We start from the raw sequence: 16,339 nt of genomic DNA on the forward strand, positions 1-16,339 counted from the left end.
CTGGCAATGGTGTGGTACAGAGCACTCGCTACAGAGCACTCGGCCATTCCCTCCATGCAAATCATATCTCTGCAATCGTTCATTGCGTCTCACTCTTTGGCCGGCCACCACGTAACAATATTATACGCCACACAGCATTTGCACGCAGAGAATGGCCAAGAGCATTTTCCATTAGGTTTTCATGTTAAAGGAGCATAGGCACGTAATTGTGGCGGCATGTTTTCTTCTTTACAATGATGTGGAAAATACTACTACACATGAATCACCATGTAATATTTGCCCATGGCCGCTAAATAATTTAAAATTTTTTTCTGTCATGCTGTTTCGGATTCAACAGCCGAATAATGGCGGCGACGTCAAAGAGTGCTTTTGTGTCACGTGAGGAATGGAAAAACGCCCATATAATCGCTGCTTCTTCGTTATAATTTACTGCAGCGCTGAAGCCAGCCTTCCTCAAGAGCTGGAATGACAACTAATGTGGAAGCAGCGATTATATTGCAGTTTTTTCATGCCTCACGTCACCTGTAGTCACACGTTGGCGTCATAGTCCTCATTCGGCTCTTGAAACTGAGACCTAAACAGAACGAGAAAGAAATGAGATTATTAATTATTTAATGGTTATAGAAGAATACCAGTTGGTAATCCATGTTTAACAATGCCTCACGCATCATTACAAACAAAAAACAAGCACCCGAAAGTTAGGTGTCTATACTCCTTTAATTCTTTATACCCACCATTCTGCTCACTGATCTTGCTTTGCAGTTCATCTCCTGAGTGACTTAGTGATAGCACCTGTGAATCGTAGATTACTAAGGTGTTCTCCATTAACTCTTATCCCCAACTTATCCCCTCCTGTCTACAGGAGGTATTTTGTTGCAGAGGAGGCATTGTGGAGACTCATTTTTTTGCATGATTGGTGATGTATTACACACTGCAGTCCATGACTTCTTCAGCACAGTTTGGTATTGACACTGTTCCTTCCATCATTCGCAAAGCGCCATCCAATGATAGTAATGCCTACATGGAACCTGAAGACCGCTAAACCCGTACTGTTGGAAAAAACTGCATGCGTGCTAGACACTTGCTTGTTCACTCAAATACGGTCTAATAGAGCAGCAGGGACACGGGACCTGGCTTACATGCCTTCGAGGCTGCACTTGTAGCTATGTGATTAAAAGGTATTCACCTGAGCATTCTTGGAAATGCCTCAGGTATCATCTTTTACCAGGTCAACGGATATACTCAGGCTGTTTTCAGTTTGGGCATATTGTTACGTGGCGACCAGCCGAATAATAAGCGGCGATGAACGATGGTAATGAGATCATTCTATGGCTGCTTGCCTATAGCGCGACCTTTCTGTTCCCGCGCCACTGCCAGCTTCGTCGTTTTAGTGACACTACCTGGGGCTGCCGAGCGATCGTCCCGATAGTGAATAGAAGACGACGACGGAGAGACGGCTCAGTGGAGGACGGTACAACAGAAATGGCATGGGGGGAAGTGCTGGCCGCCACGATGAAAGATATGTGTGAATGAATCCAGGTCAACGAAGCTTCCGGGACACAGGTCGCCAGTAGCCGACGGACGAAGCCCTTGAATTCACCGAATGGCATGGGCAGGGGGGGGGGGGGGGGGGTGTCCTCACGTGTGGGCAGCGTCTCGGGTCGCGGCAGCGTTGTCATGTCAATGTGTATTGTGGTTTGGGTGGGGGACAGGACTGGGGTGAGTAGCGAGGTCGGTTCAGGTTCGGCGGGCTGGGGCACAGCGGGGCGAACCAGGTGCACACGGCCGATTATAGCGGCAGGCGGAGGACTCCGAAGATCCAGGACCAGGATGGGGATGATACCCCGCATCTCACACCACACCAAATGTTAAGTGGCGACCAGCCGAATAATAAGCGGCAATGAATGATGGCAGTGAGATGATTTTAATGGCCGCTCGCCTATAACGTGACTTTTCCGTTCTCGCACCACTGCCAGCTTCGTCGTCTTCGTCACAATATTGCCGCCTTGCACACAGTTTTTCCACAGTGCCGCGAGGTATGCCTTAACGAGGTTTTACTGTACCTGTGAGTACTAACGTTGCTGAATTTGAGGCGTCTCAACGTGAAATCTCAACCGATTCATACACCTCCTGCAGTAAGGCCCATGATCCAACTATAAAATTGAAGCTCTGACCTATTTCTATGCGATGCATTCAGAACAGGTGCTGCCCTTGATGATCTCACAGATAACTTTGACCACAATGGCAACAAAGGCATCAAAGGTTGCCTCCAAACTATAGCTCTCCACTATTCGTGGCATGTTTTCCGCTGCTCTTCTGTCTTTCTCCACAGTGGCCCACTCATAACTCACCTCAGTTCTGACTGCGGGGCCAATCCAGCAAACAAGTCTTACGCAGTGCTGTTCGGATGGACCTTATGGCCATGCCCCTCCTATAATTACACCCCACCACTTTCGCTCGGCCCCATGGCGACATTCGTAACCGAGGTGGGGGAAGGAGGAAGTTGGAGCACCATGAAAGCCAAATGTACAAGGATGTAGTGCAGTGGCCTCGCTCAAAGCTCTTGCCCTGAGCTCAAACAGCGCAGGTACTTCTGGTTGAGCTTACAACTTCGTCATGCCCGAGCTTACAGCTCAACAGCCACACACATCGAAACAAATTTTTAATTACACATGCCAACAATGCCACATCTATTAAGATATGGAAGATGGTGTTAAGCCATCTATGCTCTAACCAACCCAAAATTCTTACCACTGTCAAGCAGACGACCTCGGTTCTCTTCGGCAATACATCCAGCTCATTATTGCTAAGAGCTATAGTAAATTGCCATTTTGACCTCTTTGATTTTCTCACCAAGAGGCACAAGGGCAATTGGTTAACTGTACGGTTCTTGGAACCAAGCGCCATTAAGCATTCACTACAAGCTCTGGACAAACACTCCCTGAAGTGGCTGCCGAAAATCTTGCACCAAAGGTGCAAATTACACTGTTTGAAAGGACATTACTTTTTTATTTATTTGCACCTCGAAGGCCCACAAGGGAGTATTACATGTGGGGTGAACTGACATGTATTAGATCCTCCTGCCACAGAAGTTTTCAGAAAAGGCAAACTGAAGAACTAAACTATTCATCTACATCCTTGAGGCTTTTTTTCCTCCCATAATTCCTACTGCACTAGAAGCCGTGTGTTGGTACTTGAATCTGAATGCCACACACCCATATGCATGCAGCACACATTCTATGACCAGCATAGCACCACGTAAGATCATGTCAATGCCTCATTTGGGGACACGGGGTGCAAGCACACAGAACAGTAGGAACAAAACGCAAACACTAATGTGTGAGTCGCTCCTGTGCTCTGTCTTTTGGGCTACATGTCTCAAGATGAACAACCCCTTCCCCATTTTCCACAAAAAGTGAAACTACAACGAACATCTATTCCTAACTTGTGAAAACAAAACGACGAACATAGAAGGAAGAACATAAACATGTCTTGTCCTTGTCTTTCCATGTATTCTTCAATTATGGGAACTACTTCTTCGTTCAGCTCCCTGTCCTACATACATTCGTCTTTGGCTTCTCGCCTCTCGCCACTGCTTGCCACCAGGGGCACAAACGTTACCAGTTTCACAGCAGGAGGCCCACTTTCAATGTTATAATTTGCTAGATCCGTGACAGCCTAGTTTTTTTTGTTCACTATACAGGCAGGTTTTGTTCATTTGGGGTCTGCAGGTGAAAGCTGTTGTCTTAATAGTGAATGTTTCCACGTTTCCTTTTTGTTTCTTCTTTCTATGTAATGGCCAAGACAAAAACTGTCGCCCACCCAATGCAAAGGAAATAGCCACATACTTATAAGGTCTCTTCCATTTTGCTGCACTTTCTGTACTAGTTCAAGAAGTGCAGCACGAGTTCTAGGCTGGCTTGCACTTGACGAAATGGAAGCGCAGCTGCGGTGCAGCAATACGGCAGTACCCATGTGTAGGTCGACGAAAGGGAAAAGGTATGGCACTACTCATTTAATGACATGATGACAGTTCTTTGTTGAAAGCTTTACGGTTTATTGCGGTTTACCGTCCCAAAGTGACTCGGGCTATGAGGGATGCCATAGCGAAGGGCTCTGGAAATTTCGACCACCTGAGGTTCTTTACCATGCACTGACATCACAGTACACGGGCCTCTAGAATTTCTCCTCCATCGAAATTCAACCACCACGGCCAGCATCGAACCCGCGTCTTTCAGGTCACGGGTTTCATCCTGGCTGCGTCGGTCAAATTTCGATGGAGGCGAAATTCTAGGGGACCGTGTACTGTGCGACGCCAGTGCACGTTAAGGGAGCATAGCGACCTAATTTTGGTGGCATATGTTTTTCTTTATAATGATGCAGAAGACACTACTATGCATGAATCACCACGTGGTATTTGCCTGCAACCACTAAATAATTTATAGTCGAATATTTCTGTCATGCTGTTTCAGTTTCAACAGCCAAATGAGAGCTGTGACGTCAAAGAGAGGTTTTAGGTCATATGAGGCATAGAAAAACTGCGATATAATTGCTTCTTCATCGTTTTAGTTTACTGCAGTGCTGAATCCAGCCTTCCTCAAGAGCTGGAATGACACCAAATGCAGAAGCACCAATTATGTTGCAGTTTTTCACGCCTCACATGACCTACAACCTCTCTTTGAGGTCACAGTCATCGTTCAGCTAGTGAGACTGAAACAGCACAAGAAAGAAATTCAGTTATAAATTATTTAGCAGTCATAGGAGCATAGCACGTGGTAATCCGTGTATAATAATGCCTTACACCTCATTACAAAAAAAGATTGGTTTGTTTTATCGGGGTTTAACGTCCCAAAGCGACTCAGGCTATGAGTGACACTGTAGTGAAGGGCTCTGAAAATTCCGACCACCTGGGGTTCTTTAATGTGCACTGACATCACACAGTACATGAGCCTCTAGAATTTCGCCTCCATAAAAATTCGACCCCGCGGCCGGGATCGAACCCACGTCTTTCGGGTCAGCAGCCAAGCCCCATAACCACTGAGCCACCGCAGTGGCGTCATTACATTAAAGAGAAGAAACCACGCACCCAAAAGTTAGGTGTCTATGCTCCCTTAAAGAACACCAGGTGGTCAAAATTTCTGGAGCCCTTCACTACGGCGTCCCTCATAGCCTGAGTCAATTTGGGACGCTAAGCCCCCATAAGCCATAACCTTTCAGCAAATAACTGTCACCATTTCATTAGATAACTCGAGCCATACCTTCTCTGCTTCTTCGACCTACATATAGAGGAGGGGAGCGACTGTTTGAGGAGTCATAATGAAAACCTAAGCGGTCAAGTCAAGTCGCATGGGCAGCATTTCAGCGCTAATTCGTAAGTCGCCTGTGTAATATACATGCAACAATTTTTTTTCTTTCTGTGAAACGACCATTTCCAAGAGCAGGTTCATGGTAAAACTTCAATGCGATTTGCTGCTTGAAAATTCTTCCAAGTGTTTCAGGATTTTGGTGGTTGTTGGTGTTGGCGGCATGCAGTTGGTTGCAATTTCGTGACGACAGCAAGGCTATTGGACAATAGGGCCTGCACCCGACCATTCGTTTTGGAAGCGGCCAGTGCCGAGCTGCATTTGAACTGCCTGAGCTGACGTTGCACGCTGCCGGCACCACTGCGGAACTTCACAGAACTAGTGCAGAGAGTGCAGCCAAATCAAAGAAACCTATCATGACCAATCTTAACAAAATTGTAGTTTGGGCTTGTTCGTATAGCATATTAGAAGACATAGCGCAGCACAATGGGGTAGAGAAAAGGACCACACAGGACGAGCGCTTGTCCTGTGCGCTCCTTTTCTCTGTCCGATTGTGCTGTACTATGTCTTCTTGTAAAATCACCACAATGACCTGTCACACACTGCAACAGTGCCTTGTGAGCTTTATGCACCTCACAAGCTTCCAAACAGTCAAAAGACATCAAGCACATTGCCCACAATGTTAATCTCTTTAAGGGCTCTTTACACCATCAGCAGTAAAAAGGTCTTAAACGTAGAGGTCTTGAAATTAAGCTTGCTTCTCCAGTTGCCTCATGCACTCCATTCTATTTGGCTACCTGGGTCCAAGCACCTTTCCCAAGTAAAAGCGATGCTCGGCGCAGGTGGCACAGCTATCATTTTAACATTCTCACAGAATGTTGAGGGCTTACCTTGTGGCGCATTAGAGCCTTTGCTGCGTCAGCATTTTAACGTCCGATTTCTTCAGCCTCTGCGCCAACAAGCCAACGCCGGACTCGAAGCAGGAATCGGGAAGGTCCGTGCATACCACAAAACTGCCAGTCAGTTTTTAAAGTCCAACTTTCTGAAATAAATATGAATTTAAAAGAACATGTTTCGCGCTGCAGACACCATAGCGTAATCGCTTGTCTCGCCGCAATTTAGGCACCTGTTTTAGAAAGCGAATTGTAACAGCAGCACACAATTATAAAGTGCACCATTAAGTGAACACTGTACAGACTTTCCCAGCAGCGGGGCCACAAAAAATCAAAACTCATCGCACAAACGGTTAGTTCAACTGGACCGTTGTCAAAAGTTTCCCGCCTTTTTTCGGGAGCACGCAAAAGCTGCTTTTATGCGCGTTTTACATGACCATGAGACACGTTGGGCTAGGTTGACAAAAGATATAAACACGCGCAGCGCAAGCTCTTTTCTGCTGAACTGCACAGAGCTTTTTGAACAGAACTTACGAAAAAACAGATGAGTCTTTTCCTCCGGGCCTTTGGGTCCACTTCCGGGCAAGGGGCTCAGCGCTAGTCCTGGGTTATCTGCTAACACAAAATATTCGGGCGCAAGGAAGTTGACAACGGAATGCCGAGTGTCAGATAACGGGCAATCAGTATGTGCATACCAAAAGATAGCACGAACAAATTACTCACGTGCAACACGATAGCGCGCTCTTACCGTCGACCGGCCATAGTGCTACTGAATACAATGCTCGGCTCGGCTCAAACATGGCTCAAACAGCAAAAAAACCGGATGCGACGTCATGGGTTCAAACAACGCTCGCGTTATTTTGACCTGGTTGTACCAGTCACTGCCCGCCGGCTCCTCTCCGCGCTCCGTATCCGTAGCAGACGATCAGCTTCGCCCGGCGCTATAGACTCGAAAGTGATTCGCGCGAAAAGCGCGGGCAAGCGCAAGGAATGACGGGTACTTCCGCCAGCAGTTCGCGAGCGCCACCTACAGGCTCTGGTTTATGGTTTATGGGGGTTTAACGTCCCAAAGCGACTCAGGCTATGAGAGACGCCGTACTGAAGGGCTCCGGAAATTTCGACCACCTGGGGTTCTTTAACGTGCACTGACATCGCACAGCACACGGGCCTCTAGAATTTCGCCTCCATCGAAATTCGACCGCCACGGCCGGGATCGAACCCGCGTCTTACGGGCCGGCAGTCGAGCGCCATAACCACTCAGCCACTGCGGCGGCTAGTCTAAATGCTCTGGCCAGAGCAAGTGTACTCCAATCGCAATTTCAGGTCGCGCGCTCTGCGCCGGATTCAGGCGCTCTGTCACAGTGCGTGCAGACCGCCCCGGACCTGCGATTGGAATTCACCATAAGAGAAAGCATGGCTGCTAGAATAAAGCCCAAAACAGCCGACCCGCTGCGCCACTCCGTCTGCGCAAAATCTGTCATGCCCCGCTGCCGGCTAGAAAAACTGCCGATAAAAGACAGCATAATAACCTGTCGAAATTCGATCGAGGTGACAGCAGGCAAATTCGTGTTTTTAGCTTGCAGCTTAGTGTAGCAAATCTGGGCGTTGTTCATTCCCGTGTCTAGAATTTACGCATAAAAAGCTTTCATTTCTCCATTCCATTCGAAGTTGTGAAAACAATTTCATTTTGTTGTATGCAGTGGATACTTTCTTTCAGGAGTTCGTCAGAAACGAGTGCATCGAACTTCATCACAGCCGAAAAAAATCGCAAGTGGTACGACGACGCTACCTTTGTTTTGGTCTAGTACGGGCTCCACTAACCAGTGCTCCAGTCAAGCGTCATTTGTAAATCTCTTTGCTGAGCGAGACTTTTTCCATGTGATATTTTTTTAGCTTTGATCGCGCGCACATCACTATAGAGGTGAGCGCTGTCGACCCGTTCACCTTATGCGTTTTCTCGGGGTATTGGCAGGCCTCTGAGAGTCTAGATGCTCAGTTTTAATCTCTGACCCAACTTATTCATGTCTTCCACCTAGGAATCCAAATCTTCACCGTGAAGTTGTAATGCGGCCTTATGGTAGCTAAAAAATTGCACATCTTTCTTGTCATTATCCTGCGAGGCGGAAATTAGCGGGTACAAAAAGGAGCGAGGATAGCTAACAGACACACACTAACCGAAAACAAAATACAATTCGTTTTCCTTATATCGCATTTATGAAGTCGAAAAAGCAGCAGCTTCGCTCTCGTCCATGAATTAAAAGCAGAAGCGAGCTTCCCTTCTGGTACATAGGGACACATATGTCCCAAGCCAGTTGCTCTGCTGCTAAAGTCTGACGGAGCCATTCCTTTTTTCTCTCGGTAATTATACAACCAAGCCAAACTATATGCCATCGTTCGATTGACAACACCCAGGATAAGAAATTATCACAGCCTATATATCGCAGAAACCGCTGCGCTACGGTACAAAACTGCCTCGTGTCGAGGCACGTCGGGGACAATTTTAACGTTCAAAACCTAATGTCCATTTAAAGTTAACATAAGAGAGTCAAAAGCGCAACCTATCCGTTTATGCATGCGGTAAGTCATTGAATACTCAAGCTTTAATTCCGGGCACATGATCCCCTGTAACTCAAATAATCGATTCTGCGCGGGCTGTTCACGCGAGTGCTCAATCACAGTCGTGAAGCATCGATCGTAGTGTGTTATATCCCAAACACAGAAATTAAGAAAACAAACCACATAATAATTACCGCGTTTACTTATTCGATGCGCAGTATGCCCACGTTTTGTGTACGCTGGCAGCAGTGCCCAGCTCAGCATGCTCAGAGGCAGCGTGCACGGAATACATTAAGGGTCCACTCTCAATGCAGAGGTTTTTTTTAACAATACTGAAACCTTCTCCCCAAATGCGCAGAGCGGCAGCCCACCACACCGACGGACAAAATAGAGGCGCAAAGGGCGAGTGCAGCGCACAGAGTAAGGTAGACGAGAACCCGTGTTGAATACTCTGAGAGACGCGCACTAGCTGGGATTGCAAAGAGTCCCTAAGCGGTATGGGTGCAGGCCGAAAAGGAGTTCGCTTGCAAGAAAACACAGCACTGAACCACAGTGAAATAAAAAAAATCGAAAATAGCGCAGGACTCCAGGACCACGGGGAACAACGCCGCGTTGATGAAGTTGCGGATCGTAGTCCCAAGGCTCCCTTTTACTGTGCAGAGCGCATGTAAGCAGCAGTAGGCCCAGCTCCGTCCTGTCTTCGGTGTGGAAAGCAGAATGACACCGGCATTTATAGCATTCGTTGTCTGTTGCAGAAAGCTGCCAGGGTGACACGCGCACTTTTCAGCGACACCGCACACAGCGGAGAGTCAGCGGCAAATTTGTGCGCTGTGGTGACGGCTGCGTTGCTCTGAGGCGAATGCATTGCTTACTCTTATTTCGAAACTCTTGAGCAAGGGAACAGCGCCTTTCGCAGCCAGATTATTGAAGGAAAGGTCACAGTGCATTTAGGAAGTAAGCCAACCCTACTGAGCGAAGCACCGTCTTCATGTAGGCATAAACCAGGATGAGCGTCACGCTGTTCCGTATAATTAGGCGAAATAGCACTGAAACAAGAAACGAGTACACTATGCAAAAATGGCTATCAAGGTTAACGATGAGTCTGCACGAAATATACACACAAAGACAGCTCTCTGCGAAAGGTGCTCTCACGGTGTGCAACCTCATCCGTGATGATACACTAGAAAAATGCCGCGCACTATAGGATAGAACTTAGTGCCGAACTCATCGGGACAGATGCCGGGGAAGTCGTCGTACTCGGGATTCATGACGCCGAACACCTCTTCCTCGAACGTTGTATCCAGAGCGCCCACGTTCAACTCCGCGTCTTCGCCGGTGGTATAGGCAATGGAGTCCTCGCCCTTGCAGGCGAAATGATAGTTGGGCCGAAGGTTCGCGTTGTCGGCGAATACGGCTGTCGTGTTCCAAGTGGAGTCGACGATGTCGCACACCTCCGGCAGGGACAGAATTCCCGCTGTCTTGGTCAATGGCCCCGGCGGGCCGTACCCAAGCGGCACAATTTGATACGGTCTATTGCCGCCACACTTAGCCGGATCGATCTTGTACCTGAGTGCCACGAAGGGCATCAGGTGGCAGAATGCGGGCCGGTCCGTCTGGTTCAGCATCTGCGAGTAAACTCTGTGCTCCCGGAGGGTGTACGTGGTCGCCTTTCGGTTGGTGAGGTTGCGCGGGTAGTCGTGGTACATAATGATGGTGTGGTACGCTCTCCTGTGGGCCAGCTTACTTGTGTTATACGCTGCGTGCACGTGGTGCCCGTACGGAATGACCAAGCCGAACGTCCGGTTCTCTTGCAGGTGGAACACGTCGTTGGTGTCGTTGTAAAGCTCGGCCAGGCTGCGGTTCAGAGAGTCGGGCGCCGTGGTCCACCATATTCGGATTCCGTCGTAGTTGTTGCCCCTCATCCAGGCGATCGCGTTGCGGTGGAACGTGGCCTTCTCGCCGTTGCTGTTCTGTAGCAGTTTATGGAAGACGGCATCCGCGCCCCGCACCACCAGCCAGACCTTCAGGTGGTAGTTCTCCGCCTTGAAGCCGGCCATGCGGCGCACGGCGTCCAGCGGAGGCAGGTCAACCTCGGGCCGTTCGGGCTGTAGCTGCATCTGGTCGTCCAGCGTGTAGCAGCAGTACATGGCGTAGTGGCAGAACATGTATGGGAAGTACGCGATGCCGTAGGTTCGCCGGTGGCTGCGAAAACCCTGCTTTGCGGACCAGAAAGGACACAGAAACTTGTGCAAATAAGTCCAGACCGGTAGGGTGTAGTCCTGGCTGTAGTGCCAGCTGTCCTCTGTCGTGGTAGTCGTAGTGCTCCCGGTCGTTGTCGTCGTGGTTGCCGTGGTTTGTGACGTTCCAGCAGTGCTAACATTCCCCACAGAGGTCGTAGTTTCGGAAGGAATGGTGCTCTGCGTCTGCGCGGTTCCTGAAGAACGGGACGTGGCCCACGACGACCAATTCTGCCCAGATGATCCCGTGCCCCGGGACGGCATAGTGCCGATGGCGTCCGTCGTTGAAGCTGGCTTGCGGTCGCCGCCATAGCCTTGATTGCTAGAATAGACGGGCGGCTTAGTCTTCACGTTCTCGTCGTCCAACCTAGTGGAGTCATTGAAGAAGCCGAGAAACATAAAGAGCAGAAAGAGGAGAAGCAGCAGGCAGCAGATGACCACGATGGCTGTTCGTGTGCGTCCGTCGTCGTCCTCGCGGGTTCCGCTGGTTGACTCCTCGAAGGGGCCCTCTGTCGCAACGCTCGCCTCGCTCATCTCACTCGCCTCCATGGCTGCTCCCTTCCCGTTGCGTTGCAGCCGGCGAACCTTTTTCGGGGAAACGCGGCCTCACGCTTCCAGAGATGGCGTCGCGAGGACAGAACGCGAGTGCTGGCTTCTTCTTCCTCCGCCTATGGCACGCGACCACGAGGAGCATAAATGCAGCAAAAGAAACCAATTAAAATTGTTGTCTGTCTTATTGTCTGTTGTCTGTCTTATTCTGTGTCCTTGTCTTTTTGCGCTTTTACGTTCAGCGTGGACAACAATCGGCTCCCTTCTTGTATTTATGCAGATGCACGTTGACAACGAGAAATCGTTATGACTCCTGCTGGGTAGTTTAATCAATAGAACCTCTTCTCCTCTCTCTCCGGTGGTTCGCACTTTGAAGAAAGACTTATCTCTCTAAATCAGGGCTCCCTCTGTCTCACTACCAGTTATTCTTTTGCTCGGGGCGAGCGGATTCGCGTTAAGCAACACCTGTGCATGCCTTCACGACTACGTTATTGCAGCTTGAAGGTTTCCTTGTTAACTGTATTCAAAATTCTTGCACATGTCACAAAATGTTGTAATGTGCTTTTTCTCGTTCTTCGAAGTTGTTTTATTCTTCTTTTTCTGTACTTACCCTTATCCAGTTTTGTACCATTTCACTATTCTGCATTAACCACTATTGACTTTCTTTTCGTCGAAATGCCCATGTGATTTCGATGGGATTAACCACCGAACCTTGGCTATTCCCCCGGGCGTGGTAACGTGCCATGTCCACAGAGTTAAACATCAACAACTAACGAGTTTCGCACTGTCCACTGACAGGGCCTGGCTTTCGCTTGGGAAGCAAATGTCGTCATGGTCACGTGGGCTTGTTGCGAGGAATGTCCGAGGATTCCCCACCGGAAATTTCGGACTCCCCCAGCCGTCTTCCCCTTTTCGCTGTACACTAGAACTGAACGTAACTGTAAAGTTAAGCTATTGGCCTTGGTAACTAACCCTTCTGTATATACCGTGAGTGATGCTGCAGTGAGTGCGTGTAAAAAAATTGAGAGGGCACCTAAGGCTGCTTACGTGCTGTGAAGGCAGGCACGCAGACAGGACTTTTTTCCAGGCTGGGGGGGGGGGGGGCAAACAAACAAAACTATCTTTTTAATACTGAGTGAGAGGAGGACTTGCTAATACAAGCAAAACGCAAGATGGAGAGGTCAGTGCGCAAGGAAAAGTCGTCGGAGGAAGACATATATAATCTTATCTGTTGAACATGTCCTTTTTCTTATCGTTCTTCAGTCTTGCCCATGTGTGATTTATGCGTTGTTATTCAAACACAAAAGTTTGGAGTGAGCTAATTTAGTATTATCATTAACACTGCTCTTTTCTTGGAGCTATCGGCCCGATTAGCGATAGCGTCTAAGCCTAGGCGAACACCTGCGAATAGCTGTCAAGTGTGGGAATTTATATGGCTGTGCTTTAGAAACCCGTGCGAGGTTAACAGAGGTCTGAAAAAAATGAGGCAGTTTTACTCCAACAAAAATGCAGTATTGTTCGAACGCTTCAAAATCTTGACTGTCCATCCACATGTAAGGCATTTCCGGCCTTATTTTGAGGGTGGGTTTTGACTCATCCCATGGCCCGCTAGGTCATGTCTCCAGTCAACTACCACCTGCCAGAGTCATGCTTATGAGTAGGACCGTGATGTATATGCTGTCGAAGTTGGCAGGAGCGACACAGATATAAAGCCCCGCTTTATAACTAAGCCTCATGGACGTTCCTGCATGGCGTATAAGAGTAGCGTCTCTGACCCGGGTCCTGGTGGATTCTATTACCATATCAGTTTTGGTAGCCCGAGTTGCCAGCTCCGGCCAATTTCTTCCAAGAGGTTTCAGACGCACATCCGCCTAATCCGGTTCCCCAATTTGTTCGATTCTCATTTCAAAGTTGGTAGCCCGAGTTTGCAGCTTCTGTCACTCGGTTAAGTGATGGCGACGAAAAATTTTATAGACCCGGTTAGACCTAGTGACGGAGTGCTTTCGCACCTCAATTTCGGGAGGGGGGGGGGGGGGCACAGGCACGCTACGTGCCTGTGTGAAGGCGAGATCAGTCGTGTGTCATCGTAAGCGTTCGACCTCGACGCAGGTTGCGCAATGGGAAATGAAACAGAGACGCGCCTCCGAAAGCATATTTTGCAAACACCGAACCGATAAACGTCCGAGTGAAACACTCGAAAAAAAATTAAAATCGGGTTTGATGAAAGGAGATGACGCAGTAACTATCTCACATATCTCATTGGACACCCGAACCGCGCCGTAAGGCACGGGATAAAGGAGGGAGTGCAAGAAGGAAGGAAGAAAAATGTGCCGTAGTGGTCATCTCCGGAATAATTTCGACCACCTGGGGATCTTTAACATGCACTGACATCGCACAGCACACGGACGCCTTTTGCGATTCGCCTCCACCGAAACGCGGCCGCCGCGGTAGGGTTCGAACCCGAGTACTTCGGCTTAGTGGACGAGCGCCTTAAACACTGAGCCACCGCGGCGGGTTAAAGACTCGAACACTCGGTTCGAATATCTGTCGTGAGCTAGCCTCCAGCCTGATTAAGAAACGTATCAGAGTCAGAATCATGTTTATTTAACATCATGGCGATGTTGAGTGCACCGACAAAAAAGCCAGTCAGAAGGCACGACGAGGCCAACGCAACCTGCAGAGGCATTGCAGTGGCATACAACGTGATAGTACTTACACAGAAAAACAAGAAAAATAACAGATTTGGCATTAGCGGTACATGAATTCGGAATCATTGTTTAGTTAATGCAGGAGAGAGTATCCCAGCATCTGATAACCACAATTTATTCAGATCTTAGGTGCAAACCATCTGAATGTAGCTCGTGTAGACTCTTTCCATCGCAATACTGACAATTTTGCAATAGTGCTATCCTTTTTGATTAATACAGGCTTTATACCGCCATAGAAGTAAAGTTTCACACTGCTTTGGCAAGCGGATGATCCTAAGTTCATTGAAAATCGGTTCGGTGTCTCCTAGTCGAGAAGCATTCATAAGGTTTAAAACAGCTTTCTTTTGAAGGAGATACAAGCGGTTAATATAAGTACAAGAAGTGGTACCCCACACAGAAAACGATAATTAAGAACAGAAGAAAACAGTGCTTCATACATCATCACCATCATCGGGCTGACTACGTTCACAGCAAGGGTCTAACCCCTAAAGGAGTGCGTCAAGCTCACTTTCTTTTGAAATGACTATCGCTGACATGCCATCAGTTTCCCTCACCAGCATACTTTCTAATTACTACGCCGGATATATTTGAAGTCGTGTTCCTTCGCCCATTCCTTCGTTTGTTTTTGTTTTTCAGCAGTTCGCGCTTCTTTTTGGTCAGATTTTCAAGCACCTGAATTTAGCTACCGTCATTCGCTTTTTTTCGGTTTGTCCAGCGCAGATCCCGGGTTTCTTGTTTTGTGAACCGGCCGATAATAGCAGGAATCTTGTCCGGTTTCGAAGACATCCGATACATGTCGTCCACGTCATCACGGGACAGTTGCGGGAGCTGAACCTTAGCAACAGCGGCATTAACGTTTCCCAAGAGGTCTTCTCTTTCAGACCGAGGCGTCCCATGAAACTGCAGGTTCGCTCGCCTATTCCTTCCGCCCTTCCACTTCGTCAAGCTGAGTTACGTATGCTGTGTAGTCCACGTATGCGACATAGAACGAGAATCCGTATGACACCACCTTCACTAAGCTGTGAAGACGGGTACGCTGCACTCCCTGCAGACGTGAAGCCCCTGCTTTATGCACACCCCTCGCACTGCCTATACGTCGTCTTCCGGTGCAAAGCGTTCACCTGTGATCACGTGACCGGTCCATCGACCGCCTCTATAGCCAACGACGAAGCCACCGCCTCCCGCTAAGTGCAAACGGGCGACTTCAAAGAGGCAGAGACGCCATTGGAATTAACCTCGAACAAGCATACGTGATATTTTTCTACTTTGCAGCAAGATGTACGGGCCGTCCAAATTATGTGCGAAAATGGCTCAGCGTCAGTGCATCCGGAGCGGGCGCGCATCGAAGCTAAGCGGCGCAGGCGCAAGGGGGCCCGGAGACGGTGCTTCCTGTCGTCTGCTACAGCGGGAAAGCGCGCTGTGCTTCCATTGCGGTGAAGCGCACCAGACTGCGCTGACAACGAGAGCCCGCCGAAATGGCGTTGCGGGAAAGCGCGCTTCTATCACTGCAGCGCGTTGCCTTTGCTTCAGATTGCAACGCAGTGGCCTGCTTTCTCGGTGCCATGATCGCGGTTAAATGTATGTATTGCTGGAAGTTTATAAGAAATGGTATTGTTCAGCTATGCGGCTTAGCACAGCGAATCAATCTTCTTGGGACGCCGATAGGGCCCTGAATGATGACGACCAGGGGGGGGGTAACACTGACGTCGCGAATATATTTGCTTCGCGTTTGAGTTCCACTCCAACGGGGTCTCCGCAGCTGAGATCGATGTCGGGTGCCCCGATACTCTATGGTCGTGCGCTCTCCACTGAGCCAGGGCGGCGAGGCATCCTCAGAGCTTTACCGCACTATGCAAGTGACGTGGATAGAAGACAACGACTTTATTTTCTGTGCGTGCTGTGTGAGGCGGATGAGATACTTTGCAGCAGCTGCTCATCTCTGTGCAGACAGGTGGTATCGACCTCATTCTTCTTGGCCACAGTGGTCTCATGATAAATCTCGCAGAGTGCAGCTTGCGTCGGTCTACCTCGAAATTTATTAAAGAACTGATGAACGTCATCAACATTTGTAATGAGTTTGAAAGAAATCAGAA

Source organism: Amblyomma americanum, chromosome 4 (genome assembly GCF_052857255.1).
Source record: "Amblyomma americanum isolate KBUSLIRL-KWMA chromosome 4, ASM5285725v1, whole genome shotgun sequence".
Taxonomy (NCBI): domain Eukaryota; kingdom Metazoa; phylum Arthropoda; class Arachnida; order Ixodida; family Ixodidae; genus Amblyomma; species Amblyomma americanum.